Here is a 14274-nt window from a genome sequence, read left to right as displayed (position 1 = left end):
CAGGCCATTTTCTCAAGGAGAATATCAAAATGGAAAAGGTCAGAGGGGCTCTAAGGTTGGAAGGATTTCAGTTCATTCCCATCCAGCGTCTGTGAGTGCGTTCCACCAATAAGTTATCTAACATCACGACTTAAGAGTACCCACATTATCCACGCCATAGTCAAACACGAGACACGCGACTGCGATAAGTAATTACCTTCTAACGTGACATTTCTGGGTTCCATCTCACGAGATGAAGTGGGGCCATGCATCAATTAGTTTCAATCACATTAACTTCACCCGTCCACAGCCGGAGCCTTGGAGCCGGCCTTTACATTTCTCTTCATTTACATCACCTGAAGGGCCAACATTATTTCACTCGTGGGAGAGGATGTTGTGATGACAATGGACTGTCAGACGGATTAGATGATAAATAGTTCACACACCCAAGGACCTGTATTTAAACATGAAGCTTAACTCGAAACCTGGATTTCCTAGCCAGTGTTTAAACGCTGGTTTGATTATATAAAATAAATAGAACCAAATTTAAAAATCATCTTACGAGCAGTCCAAACATTTGTGATGTAAAGAAAAGACTGTGAAGGAAATCATGTCTGCCTGTTTCTCCCAAAGCTGACCTACAGATAACTGATGAAGGTCAGTGTCACGAGTGATGAATGGGAATTCATTCCTTACACGGTCTACTATTAATGGGGCAAATTTTCCTCAGAGCATGATGCAAGCACACATATATCCCCAGTATAATTTAAACAAAATCATTTCATTTAGCTCTGCTGTTCTCTGAAGCAGAAGCCAAATGGCTCCCAATCGGCCTTATACATAAACTAAGTTGTGTTTTTAAAACCCCTCAAGGGCAAAAGCGGAAAGATAATGTTCTTGTCCATGTCTGAGTGTGTGTGTGTCGTTTGGCTCCACTGTTAGCAAAATAGCTCATAAACCACTGAATGAATTTTAATGAAACTTTCACTATGTATTCACCAGATGAGCATCTACAACCTAACAGCTTAAATTTGGTGTGGTAGTAGCTGAGACTGATCCCCAACTTATATGCTGAGAACTAGCTGATCACACAGGATCTGTGTTTAAAAGTTTGCCATTAACTATTGGAATCAACTGTGTCTGATTGTTAGCAAAATATCTTGTAAACCACTGAATGGTTTTAATGAAACTCTCAGAAAGTAATCATTGGATGTCCTTCTTTATGTGATAAACGTTTGGACTCAACCCAATTTAAGAGGGCCACCACAGCCAACTCCCTTTAGAAAACACAAAAATGGCTGTAACTTAGTCAGTTTTACAGATAATGAGCTAAAATCTGGTGTGGTAGTAGATATGAGTCACTCACAAGACATACTCCAAGCACTAACTGATTTTCCATCCAAGGTCACGTAAGATAACGCAAAATCATGAGATTGCACATAATGTTGTTTTCAAGGTTTGACTAAAATAGCTATAACGCCACAATTTCTCCACATAAGATGATCTTAGTCTAACATTCTGGCATCAAAGGTGGCAGAGGATATGCATTCCTTCTCGAAACGCGAGGCCTTTACTTCAACTCTGCTGTGCTCTGAAGTCGGAGCCAAATGTCTCCCGATGGGTGTTTCACATAAACTGAGTTGTGTTTTTATTATAAAAGTTTGTTTCCAAAGACCCTATTCAGCGGGAGGCGTTCCAATTTTCACTGCACGGATAAACACACACATTTCAAAATGCAATATTTGGCTGACTGAAATGTGAGTGAAGCAGCAGAAGAAAGCAGACGACCACGAGGGATGACTGAGAAACTGCAGTGTTGCCAGAGATCATACTATCATGGTTTCCGGCAAAGTGGTGCCATAAAATATTTGGCAGAGCTTCTGGTAAATCCAGTCATGAGCTGGAAACTGTCTGGATAATTGGTACGGATAACTTCACACCATGACAAAGAAGTTAAAAAGGCAGTAACGTGAGCTTGACATCTATTATTATGCAGAGAAACAGTCAGCTTTATGTGCCCCTTAACAAATATAGTAATATATATTTAGCCTTTGATTGGTGCACAAACATGAGAAAAAATTGATTTAATATGTGTGATTTGTCATCACAATGAAGTTAAAAAACATTAAAATCCATCCAGTGGTTCATTGGATATTTTACTGACATTACAGACAAACAAATACACACAAGGACAGAGCAGAAAACATCATCACTCCACCTTTGCTTTCAATGGAAGGCGATAAACAAACAAATGTCACAGCTATGGACACAATACGAGCACTTCCAGGCAAGAATGCTGCAGTCTGGGTGTTCGTCCGTGTCTGTCTGCATGACCGCATTGCTGCACAGACACTGGATGGAGGGTAGGACCAGCTGACAGTCTGTCCTCTCCGTCACACAGCCCTGTGTAAGTGGTGGTGTACAGCAGCATATAGAAACATAGTGAGAAATAAAAGGGGGAGATATTCCAGCAAACAGCATCACATCCCATTTAGTGTCAGCTTTACAGACAGAAAGCTGCTGAGAGGAGACCTGGAGGAAATATGTCAAGATGACAGTTTTATTGATCTACTCAGCACATCACACACACATTGTTTACACGGCTGCACAGGCTGCACTGGGACTTCATTTTACCTCATTATATTTAACAACACAATGTCGACCAAAACCTAGAACGTGGATATGGTTTAGCAATTATACACACTCTGAGCTAGCTTTCTAGATGAAGGTAGTTTGTTTAGTAATAGCCTGACTTCATATTCAAAAGAAAGTTCCAGGAGAACTTGTGTTTTGCTTGGTTATGATTATAGACCGTGTTTCATTGTGAAATGTAGCTGTGTCTGCTGGTATGCTTGTTTGTCTCTCTGTTAGCAAAATATCTCATGAACCTCTGGATGGATTTTAACAAAACTCCCAGACAGTAATCCCTAAATGTAAATCTACAACTGATTTACTTTTTGAGTCGACCTAATTCAAGACAGCCGCCACAGCTAAACAACATTAGCAAACACAGAAATGGCTACAACTCGGTCGGTTTTACAGATATTGAACTATAATCTGATGTAGCAGAAGCTGAGAGTCATCTTCGATATATACTCTGAGCACAAACAGACCATCTCAGATCTTTGTTTAAATCTTTGACCTACAAAGTGGTGAGCAATATGCATTCTTCTAAGAGATGCAACTTTCATTACTGTTGGGCCCTTCTTTCTAAAAGTGCCCATTCAGGTTTGTTTTAAGGCTGCAGATATTCACGATTCAAATCAGCAGTTATTAGATCTGCTAACCTCAGTGCAACAGCAAAACATCAAACAGCTTAGTTCATGCTAGATACTGTGCAAGAAGGGAAAAAGCACATTTTTGTGGACATTTGCATCATAGTTTGTTGAATAAGACTCATTAGGTTAATTGCTGGGTACAGAAAGAGAGTTCTGCCCTTTACCTTGAAAGTGACGACATTTTTCTGACTTAAAAGTGCTCAAAATGTCGCTTTGGTTTATTTTTAAACTAACGATGTGAAATTCTCCACTGCTTCCTACATTATTAAGCATTTCTGTCATGTCTGATCAAAGTGCATTACCCTGATCCTCTGCTGATCACTCGTGCCCCGAAAACATCCAGGCAGCTTCTCATAAGTCATCACAGGCAGAATGATTGAACCCATCTGTCGGTGGTGTTGGTTAGAAGTACAATGTAAATGAGTTGCTCGCAGGTAATCTTTAAATTTTTATAAGTAAAGCAGAAAAGTTTGCTCAGAAATGCATCACATTAAACACCAACTGGCACTCTCTGTTAGTGCTTCTGATAATTGAAAAAGAAGGGCAGAGCGTCAGGAGCGAGGCAGAGAGGCAAAACAGACGACAGGGTGGAGGAACGGGGAGGGAAATATGTCACATCTGCAAATTAAAAGCCTAGCATTTCTTGAAGGAATCCATACCACTCGTCGCCTTTTATCCACGAGTTTTAGACTAAGATCATCTTATGCAGAGAAATGAGAGTTGTAGTCATTTGGATCAAACCTTGAAATGAACGTTGTGAGCAATCTCATGCGATATCGTGAGATGTCACGCTCAGAGTATGTGCTGTGAATGACTCTCAGCTGGAGTTTAATATCTGTAAAATTGACTGAGTTATAGTCACCTTTTGTGCTGGCTGAAGCTGATTATCAGTGCTGGCCATCTTAAATCAGGTTGACTCCAAAAAGTATGCAGCTGTAGATGTACAAGCTTCATTAAAAATTTGTCCAAAGGTTATCATTCATCGTCGCCTTTCAGCGGCAGGCAGTAATGAGAAATTCTTATGTGTTGCACTGAACTTTACGGTATTGCTGCTAAAAGTACATTCATCTGCTTTTGCATATATTTAGTATGATGTGAAAAAGATACCAAACATAAGAGAAAAAGCTTGTTTTGTAAAAAAAAAAAAAAAAGATAAGTAAATAAATTAAGAAATATATAAATCTGTTTGAAGTTTTCTTCTCTGTAATCTTTGTTTTCCACTTAAAGTCACAGCGTTCGTCTGTTTTGTGTCAAACATCTCTCTCTAAGTACTTTTATTCGGCTTGACAGAACAAAGGGAGCATGAATTCTCCTGCTTTGGTGCCTTATATGCATTTTTTTTTATTTTCATATCAAAAGTCAGACAGCTAACATGATCCAAAGCAAAGCAGATTTGTTCATCTGATGGCTGAGCAGATAAATGGGATTATTGACTGAAGCTGTTTCCCTGACCTGCATTCAGGCTGACACAGATATACGTTATTCAGATGGAGCGGATCAGATTACGCTGCCTTCTGTTTGCTGTGACCCCCGTCTTTCCAGAGAGGAGAGGGGATGAGCAGAGACTCTCCCTGAGGTTTGACAGGTATGGACAGAAAAAAAAACAGTAACACAGAGTGAAAGAGACAGAGAAAGACGAGAGGAGCGGAAAAAGAGGCACTCAGTCATTTAGAAAGTATAAAGTCTGAATAAACTCAGATTCTCTCTGTTCTTTCCTGTGTTGTCATGACAGAAAATCAGACTCTCTGATCTGCATTCAAATCATTTTATGCATTTACTTTATTTTGTATATTAAAGGACTTGTCTGATCATTTCTGAGGTGACATTCTGTTGAAAAGTTCAAAAAAGTTAGTAGCTTATCAGTCATAGAGTATGGAGCATGGACAAAAGGGCAAAAATCTTCATCCGAGTTAGGCTAATGGCTAGACAAATGATTGTCTATTTTTTTTTAGATCTTTTTTCAGGCCTATAAAGCAATTCTTTCTCTGAAACGTCATACAGCAACGTCAGTGTTACTGCACCACTGTATGTGTGCTGAGCATAAAGAGACCATTACACTACATGATGATGGTGCTGAGGTCTCTAAATGTCTTAACGCTGACTAGACTTAGCCATGTTTATATGACCGCATGGGCCACCACGTTTCAATCTAAATACATCGGTTTCACACTGTTTCCCACTTGCTGGGGTTGTTCGCAAAATGCTTGCTTTTTATTGGTTTCTGCGAGGAAAATCCTGGGAGTTCTTTTGTATTAGAAAATGAAAGGCTCTCCCACCGGCTTCATGTTCATGTTACAAATATTAAAAATGACTGACAAGCCACTGCGCAATTTTCTTAGGTTGCTACAATATCTCAAGATATTTTCTTTAATTGTCCATCTGCGCTGTGAGGCTTTGTCTACTCAGCTTCACTGTATTTTAGCTCGGTGTCAGCAGATGTACATTTCAGTGTTAATTTGCCTCTGTTTCCTGACTCATCATCAGAAAACAGCACATCCCCCTCCCCATCGGCCGTCACACAGCATCTGTTTATAGTTCTTAACTAATGAGGTGGAACATGTCTTTAATCAAGAGTTACAAACAATCTATAATATTTTTTTCTATCACTGCAAGTTTATCTTTGTTCACCTTGCTCAGTGAATATAGCCAAAATGCTCTGTTTCTTTTTTTGTAGTCTGAATCCTCTGTGAGCTGTTTCCTTTTGTGCAGTATTTTCTTTATGACAGCCTTTCTCAAACTCTTTGAATGTCCTTCGCTTGTCCTTGAGAGTTTCTTTTTTTCCTTTAATAATGGAGCAGATCCTGCCATCATCAATCACTGCCATGCTCTTAAGACATCCAGCTTTTTTTTGTCTCGTTAAGCTAATCAATTAAAAAAAAAAATCAGACTGTACCTTGATGTGTTCACTCCTAACGCTCCCATTGTCTGTCTGCAGTGGGAGAATTTTTAAAAATCTAATTTTGTATGTTTTACATGCAAATGTTGTGTTGATGGAATTGACTGAAAATCTTTCTTTCTGCACTTGCAAAGGAATAACAAGGACCCACATGTATACGTCTATGTAACAGTTTTGAATTAGCAAACCAATGAAGCAGAAAACAACCTCATATTCTGAGCGCTAACATATCCCATGAGATCGTTGTCATAAAGGTTGGTAGGCAACATACATTCCTTCAAGGGATGCCACTTTGCAAACAAAAGAAAAATGTCCCTGTCTCTACAGGCAACTGAACCATCACAGTGCGCCACTCATATGGGTGCAGAGCACAGATCCAGTCCAGTGGGGGTTTATGCCACAAGTTTCAAAGGAATCCGTGACATTAACCATCAGGCAGAGGATGAAACTGTGGCATTTTGAGCTTAATTTGGTATGGATGATGGATGGATGGATGGATGGATGGATGGATGGATGGATAGATAGATAGATAGATAGATAGATAGATAGATAGATAGAGAGAGAGAGAGAGAGAGAGAGCGACAGCTAAAAAGTGTGTTCTCAGCTCGCGCTCTGGTAATTTGCATAAGAGTTAGGTCACCATCAAAAGCTGAGTGGAATGACAAATTTCCTCTTGTTTTCCCTGCCTCTGTGCACGTGTGTTCATACATGCTCACTCACACACGATGCAAAGCTGGGGACGAGGGGAGACGATCGGGGAGCAGCGAGGAGAATATATCTCTGGAATAGATTCTGTCATCTCCTGCTGCACCTTCTGAATAAATCCAGAGAGGGGACACAGGTTTTTCAAACGAGGCCTCTTCACAATATGCACACAGAATTACAAAAAAAAAAAAAAAAAAACCTCACCCCAAGCCTCTCATTAGGAAAACAGCTCAGGGACACAACTTATCACGATAAAATGGGTTCCTCTCTATCATCTGAACTCATCTCAGTAGAGTAAATAGCTTCCTATGGGAATTCATTAGACTGCTTTCACTTCCACCCGAAGGAGCATTCCCTTTCAGATCAGATTAAGGACAGGCAGAGGGCTACTCTTATGTTTTATTGAAATCCAGCCTCAGTAGATCTCAGCTGAACATTTTGATGCATTAAAGGTTTATCCGGTCTGTTTTCAGCTAGTCCTCTTTTGACATTTTTCCTGTTCTGTTTGGAACCACGCTTTCTCAGTGTCAACTTAAGGGCAGCCATTCACCAAAAGAAAGCAGCTTTGGCAAAGCTGATACCGCACTCAAGTATCAATAGCTCCTCTGTGTATCGAAAGGAAGAGCTCTCCTTCTCCCCTTTTCACTTTGAAGAGAGCTCTGACATGAGCCCAGGTTTTTTTTTCCCAACATGTTATCAGCCCCAACCTTGCTGTTAGCAAGGCAAGCATAGTGTTTTTACTGGTTTTCTAAAAAAAAGAGAATCAAACAACCTACGTGCATGAATGGATCCACAGAGACCTTTCACAAGCTTATGATCACCTAAAGTTAAATTAAAAATCTGATTATTTTCTGACAATGCAACGTCTTGTCCAGGGAAAGCTGGATCCTGACATTTATATTAAGGTTTCTAGACTTTCTAGACACCCCCAATGCCCACCCATTAAAGGGAGCATCTCACTGAGCTAAGATGACTAGTTGGTGAGCATAATATGGGCAGAGGTGGGCAACAAAATGCTGGGAAAGGTCTAAAATACAGTTTTGCAAGCCATGCATATGAAAGTAGGCCATGAGGCTGCAGGGCTCTCTGGTTGCTTGGTCACAAACAGTAAGAATTCAGTGAGATTGCACTGGAAAATTCAGCTATTTTCTTGTAATTTTTTGGCCTCCAACTGGTCTCCAACAGCTGCAGCCCAGTGAGATACTACCTTGGCAGAGGGAACTCTGCTGTGGGAATGACGTCACGCCTAACTTAACGGTGTTCCAGTTGCAAGTCAGAAAATCAGTGGAATTTGCTCATTGTTGTGCTCAGTGACTTGGCTAGGTACCATTGGTAATACAAGCCAGAAACAGTGTGTTTCTCTGCACTTTATACAATCAATCAAAGTTGATTTCTATGGCACATTTAAAGCACAACCCTTGTTGACTTAGGTGCTGTACAAAAGGTAAAATATAAAAGCAATGCAAGTGAATCAAATAATGATGAAATACACAAAATAATTTTAGATTAATGAAATCAACTTACACAGGAAAGCCAGTAAAATAAACAAGAGAAAATCAAGATGTTCTACTCAACTAGAACTAAAAGCCAGTGAAAGCAAATGTGGTTTCAACATAGATTTAATGGTCAATGTGTTACACATGGGGAATTAAGACTGTTTTGTTTTTATTTTTGCTTTATAGTTTTTGCATGTGCGTTGTTTTGTTTGCTTTTTCTTTGGGTGCCGATGTTGCACATGGGAAGTTTAAGATTGTTTTTGTGTTCATTTTTGCTTTATAGTTTTGCATGTGTTTTGTTTGTTTTTTCCTTTGGCGTCTTGGGCGCGCTGGGTTAGGGAGTTCTGGGGACGCGGAGCCGGTAATTAGCTGCACGTGCAGAAGCTGATTGGAGCTAGAATATAAGGGAGCCTTTGGGGAAAGGTCAGGGAGATTAAGTCCCGCAGGTGACGGAGACAGGCACGCTGTGGAGCGAGAGACGCGCTGAGTCCGCACGTCAGGCACGGAGTACCGGGAAGTGAGCCGACGACCCAATATAAAGGAACAGGGCAGAGGTGGATCTCTGCCCGCGCCTGTGAGTAGCGCTCTGTTTTGGTCGGGGAGTAGCTGCGTAAAAGACGCCTTCCGAAGTGGTCTTGGCGCGGGGATGCTGGCGTTTTCTTGTTTCTTTCTTTTAGCCGGATCGGGCGGAGAGGGGGCGTGGCACGCCTAAGTGCGGAGCAGTGGTGAAGCGTCACGGAGCCGGCTGTGGAACTGACCAGAGGGTGCGCTAAAGAGGGACTGCCTCCACCAGAAAAGTATAAGAGGACCCTGACCTGCAATCTTTGAGTGGGGATGTTGACAGACAATTGTGGAGCCTGGGATTTTTAAAAAAAGAGACTGTTTTTAGTGTGTCACAATTAAGGTGACACTTTTTTTTAAATAAATCATTTTATACGTGACTGCTCCTGCTGTTTGGGTCTTTGAGTTGCTTACCCCTTGTCTCAAGGACAGAGTGTGCGGCCATATTGGCCACAAATGGTCTGAGCAGCTCAAATTTAAACACTGTACAATATCTTCACTAATAAGCAGAAGGATGGACGGTCCAGTGAGGGTGACTGATTTCAGGAGATACACGCTGTCATGTTGCTACTTCAGCCGTGACCACATTTCATGCGCAAAGCAACAAAGTTGGAGTTTGATGTTGGGGCTAGTTAGAAACATCTGACTTTCCGTTTCAGAATTAAGAGACTGGAGGGCGCTCTAGCTGATTTGTCTGACTGAAATCTCACTTTCAAGTCCAACTGAAACATGTCAGAATTTTAAAAAGAGGTTTTTAACCTCAGGATACTTGATGTCATCTGTAGAAAATAAACCCAATCTCACAAATTCCAACCCCATATCTTCAGACCTCCCAACAGTTTATTGCTATCCTGGTAGCAAACAGTGAAGGGAACTTTCAGATGTTTTTTGTCCATTTTCTTTGCTAGTTAGAGAGGGTTTAATGGCAAATAAGGGACTTATTAAAACCTGACAGATGGTCATAATTTTATGCACAGATAGAACAGGCCTCACAAGGAGTTACAACTCCATCAGTGGACGTTTATTGCAATCATCTGTTATATTTAGAAATGTTTTCTTGCATCAGTGTCCCCAGTAATACTGAACACGATGCTTTAAAACAGCAGTAGAAGCTCTTGACTGCATGGTCAGGATAGTTTTCAAGGTAAAAAAAATGTGTAGCCAATACCATTTTTCATACCTTTCATCCACTGTTTCCTTATTTTTTATCTGCACTGACAAACAACACCGTGCAGGAGTTGTTCACAGTACAACTGCTGCGTCTCTGCAACCTAAAACTCTCCGTCTTGCCCCTTTATCTCTTCAGGTCCCACTCTATTCATTATTCACCACACTGACCACCCTCTAAATTAAAGATTTAGGTCTCCTCTGTTCAATTTTTTACAGGACAAAATGTCTTTACAGGCACCCAGAAGCCCACTTCTAATTTAAGCTTTGTCTGTAAGGGGACGAGAAGGTGTATGCAAATGTGTTCCCGATCCCTGCGAGTGCGTTTTAACATCATGTATGAATGTATATGAGTGTGCATCTGTGAGTGTGTGTGTGTAGCGCTTTCACTCCCAATCAGCAGGCACTCTGCTGAAGCCCTGATGGACCAGCCGGCTGCTTTGTTCCTCATCGCTCACCCTTTGATGATCCAGTTCTCGGGCTTTGGGGAGGGGGGCTCATCTTCTTACGCAAAGTCTGTCAGGGACGCCTCCATGTTCTGCAAAAAAATAAAAAGTATCATTGCAGAGCTGTGTGCATGCATCTGTGTGGCAACAGAATCAATTAGCTGTGAGATTATACTGACAAAGACACATTCACAGTTTACCAGCATATTCTCTGCTTTGATGTGGAGCCTGGCTTTTTGATGAGCAAGTAGCAGCTGAGTTTCCAGCACGGCTGGACGGCTGGTTTTAGGTTTTTTTCTGCTTGTGGATTTCCTACGAGCGTCTGATTTTTCACTTGTGAAAAGTCGTGTTTACATAGATCCACTCGGTGGTGCTTAACCAGTTCTAAACACACAAAAGAGATGGGGTTATTTATCATGGGCAGAGCGATTCATCAGGCTAAAGCAGCTGCATGTTGTCTTTTGTTGTCCTGGAGGGAGTACACTGCCGTCTGATAAAAATAACCCTCAATTCGTTACCAGATATATCTCAGGATGTGTTTTAGATGCTTCATTTCTGACAGGCTGTCAATGTTGCAAACTGATGGAGCAGAAACCCAAGAGGAGAATATTGATCATAATAATAATGATGCACAAGTAAAAAAAAAGTCTAAAAGAACAAATTAAGCTGTATATTATGATGTTTACCGTGTCATGGAGAAAGTGATGGGGTTGAGGTTAGGACTGCAGATAAAAACATTTGTTGATGTGAAAGCAATAACAGATGTTTTGAAGGGTGTTTCTATGAAAAGGTATGAACAATAATATCTTTCCTTTTCTGGGTAGCTCTTTAAACAACTTCAGTTTGGAGAAATGAAGACCTCGTCCACCCTGCTCTAGATATATTTTAAAACTGGGACTTTGGCTGAGTTTCCACACAAACAGAGGTTTTGGTGAGGAAAAACACATTTGAATAAAATGCTTTGTAAAACGGTAACTTTTTAAAACAAACTTTCTGGTGATTTTATGTAGACGAGAGATGCAGAGCTTTTTGGAAATAAGGAATTAGGAGCCTGTTTCACACTTTGTGCCACTGAAACCCAAACTGTGTTTATCTGGATCTATCTCGCTTTATCCTGATCCTGATGTCTAATTTTGATCACCTGCTAAAATAATTAGGAATAATTATCCCAAGAGGAGCTGGAAAGTGTCACTGGGGAAAGGGATGTCTGGGTTTCTCTCCTGGACTTATTGCCTCCGCCACCCAACCACTGATAAGCGGTGGAAGACGCATGGATGGATGAGCCACACTGGCAGGAATACCACAATATCTTTCCCAGATAAACCATATGTGATATTGACAGCAATATAAAGTATACAAAGGTGTTTAAAAGTGAAAAAAATGGCTCTTTTTAGAATAAAGATGCAAAGTGCTGTATTTGAGTGGGAATCCACTTTGGTCTTGGCTTGTCATTCTTGTCTTTAGAGATCTAAATTAAGCTTCTAAAGATTAAAATATAACTTTTGGCAAAAACCTTAATAACAACTAGTCCATCAGCTGTAATTCAATTTCTACAAAAATGTTTTTTTTTGTTTTTTCATTGAAACAGACAGACTGAAATTTATGCTAATTGCAAAAATTTCGAAATATCATGTAAATTGAACAGTTAAAGTCTAAATTTATTTACTTCGCTGTCACCAAGCCTTTTATGATGGTAATTCTTTCAGTTTTTCCCCTTCGGGCTGACACTTCTATAATTACTTCACTTCACTGCGCTTTCATTTGTAATTCAAGATGAACAGTAGTACAACCTGATGCTTATAGAGAAAGAAGGAAAAAACAGTTCTTTATAATTGCAAAACAGTAATGGATGATAAATAGCCTACATATAAAACTATCTGTTGCAGGTTATTTTCAGCCAGTTAGATTATTCAAGTAGAGACAGTTGGCAAAATTAAATTCATGACAAGCTTAGTTTGCAAAGGAGTAAAACAGTTTTTTTCCAACATGAAAAGCTTTCAGTGTTGTTCTTTTGTCTCATTTCAATAATAAAAAAAAAATACACTCAAGTTCAGATGACAGCTGTGTGATCTTCAGTTTCCTCAAACAAACCAGTCATCTTCTAGACTGGGAAACAAATCCACCAACAGTGAAACAGACAGAAATAAGGAACAAGACAAGTAAAACTTTTAATGAGCATAGAGAAGGATAAGAATCCTATGTAGAAGTTTTATTAGTATGTCTAAGTTACAAAATTAAAGTGAAGAAGAGCATTTAGGACCAAGTCTATAAACCTTTTTATGAAACATTTAAATAAAAGTTCACCAATTTTCAGATTTTAATTTAAAGTAAAACTTTTATTAGTTTCTTTCAGTTTGAAAAGCAATTCTGTAAAAATACCCTTTTTATGTCCAAGTGGCCTTTTTTGTTGCAGTTTTAGCTCTTTTTCAGTTCATTTAAGCAGGGATCTTTTCTTAATTAAAGAAAATAAAACTACCTGCGTACATGCTCGAGATGACACTCAAACCTGCTCACAACTGCAGCATTAAACCTCACTTTCTCAGGATGATTTCACCAATGTTGTCAAAATTTAAGCCCAAAACAAACCTACCCAAAAAAAGCCTATCCTGTTTTCATTTTGACCATTAAATTTTCTCTTTTGCCATGTCAAATTCTAGATATTTTTGTCCTATTTTTTATTCAACAAAGCCCACAGAGAGCTTCACTTGATAATTCTGTTGGGTTGAATTGCATCCAATAAAGAAATAAATATTCAAAATCATCTTACCAGTACCAGAAAAACAACCTGTACTGGTAGTTTGCCAGCAGTCTCTCCAGAGAATTCATGAATGTATTCATGTCTTTTTAGTTTTGTTTGTTTTGTTTTTCTAATGTAGGTCTGGATCACTTCTGACTTTACTTGTTTTTGAGTAAAGTATGTGGTGAGTAGACTATAATGACTCATGTTTGTGAGTTTCTAAGCTGCAAACATGTCAGTCATCTGTAATTCTGCATTTTTCATTTTTATTTTTTATTGGTTCCTTTATTGGATAAAAGACGTCCTTGAGAAGAGGTTCCTAGAGAACGACCTTCTGTGTTTACTTTTACTCAAAATCAAACACTAAGGTGAGGCTTGTCAGTGAACGGAGGGGTTTTGAAAGTCTGGCAGAGTTTTTCTTTTTAACATTACCATCGACATTACTGGTAGCTCAGCTCGCATCTACCAGTCTGAAAATAAAGTGGTACAGCTTACCATAACATACATACATACATGTGTTAAATGTATGTACTTATGTATGTATGTACTGTATCTATGTATGAATGTCTGTATGTACTATATGTAGGTAGGTAGGTAGGTAGGTACATTTATTTATATAGCACTTTTCAGCACGAGGCGACTCAAAGTGCTTTACAAAAAAAATGCATGTATACATGCATATACAAATACATGTATGTACTGTATGCATGAATGTGTGAATGTATGTATGTAGATACATGTAGGTACTGAATGTATGCATAGATGTATGAATGTACATATGTACAGTTTGTATGTATGTATAGATATATGTAAGTACTGCATGCATGGATGTATATATGAATACATGTATGAATGTATGTATAAATGAATAAACGTACAGTAAAAATAAATGTACAGTAGATATTTCTATCTATCTATCTATCTATCTATCTATCTATCTATCTATCTATCTATCTATCTATCTATCTATCTATCTATCTATCTATCTATCTATCTATCTATCTATCTA

General features: G+C 39.3%; 1 long non-coding RNA gene across 1 annotated transcript; it reads left to right on the top strand.

Annotated features, from left to right (window-relative positions):
- Positions 1–8559: 8559 nt before the first annotated feature.
- LOC119617261 lies at positions 8560–9295 on the top strand. Its single transcript, XR_005233475.1, has 2 exons — positions 8560–8928; positions 9032–9295. It is a non-coding gene; the product is annotated as an uncharacterized LOC119617261 (long non-coding RNA).
- The last annotated feature ends 4979 nt before the right edge of the window (positions 9296–14274 follow it).

The sequence above is a fragment of the Kryptolebias marmoratus genome, linkage group LG8, assembly GCF_001649575.2.
Source record: "Kryptolebias marmoratus isolate JLee-2015 linkage group LG8, ASM164957v2, whole genome shotgun sequence".
NCBI classification, from domain to species: Eukaryota; Metazoa; Chordata; class Actinopteri; order Cyprinodontiformes; family Rivulidae; genus Kryptolebias; species Kryptolebias marmoratus.
This window is presented reverse-complemented; position numbering and strand designations above follow the sequence as displayed.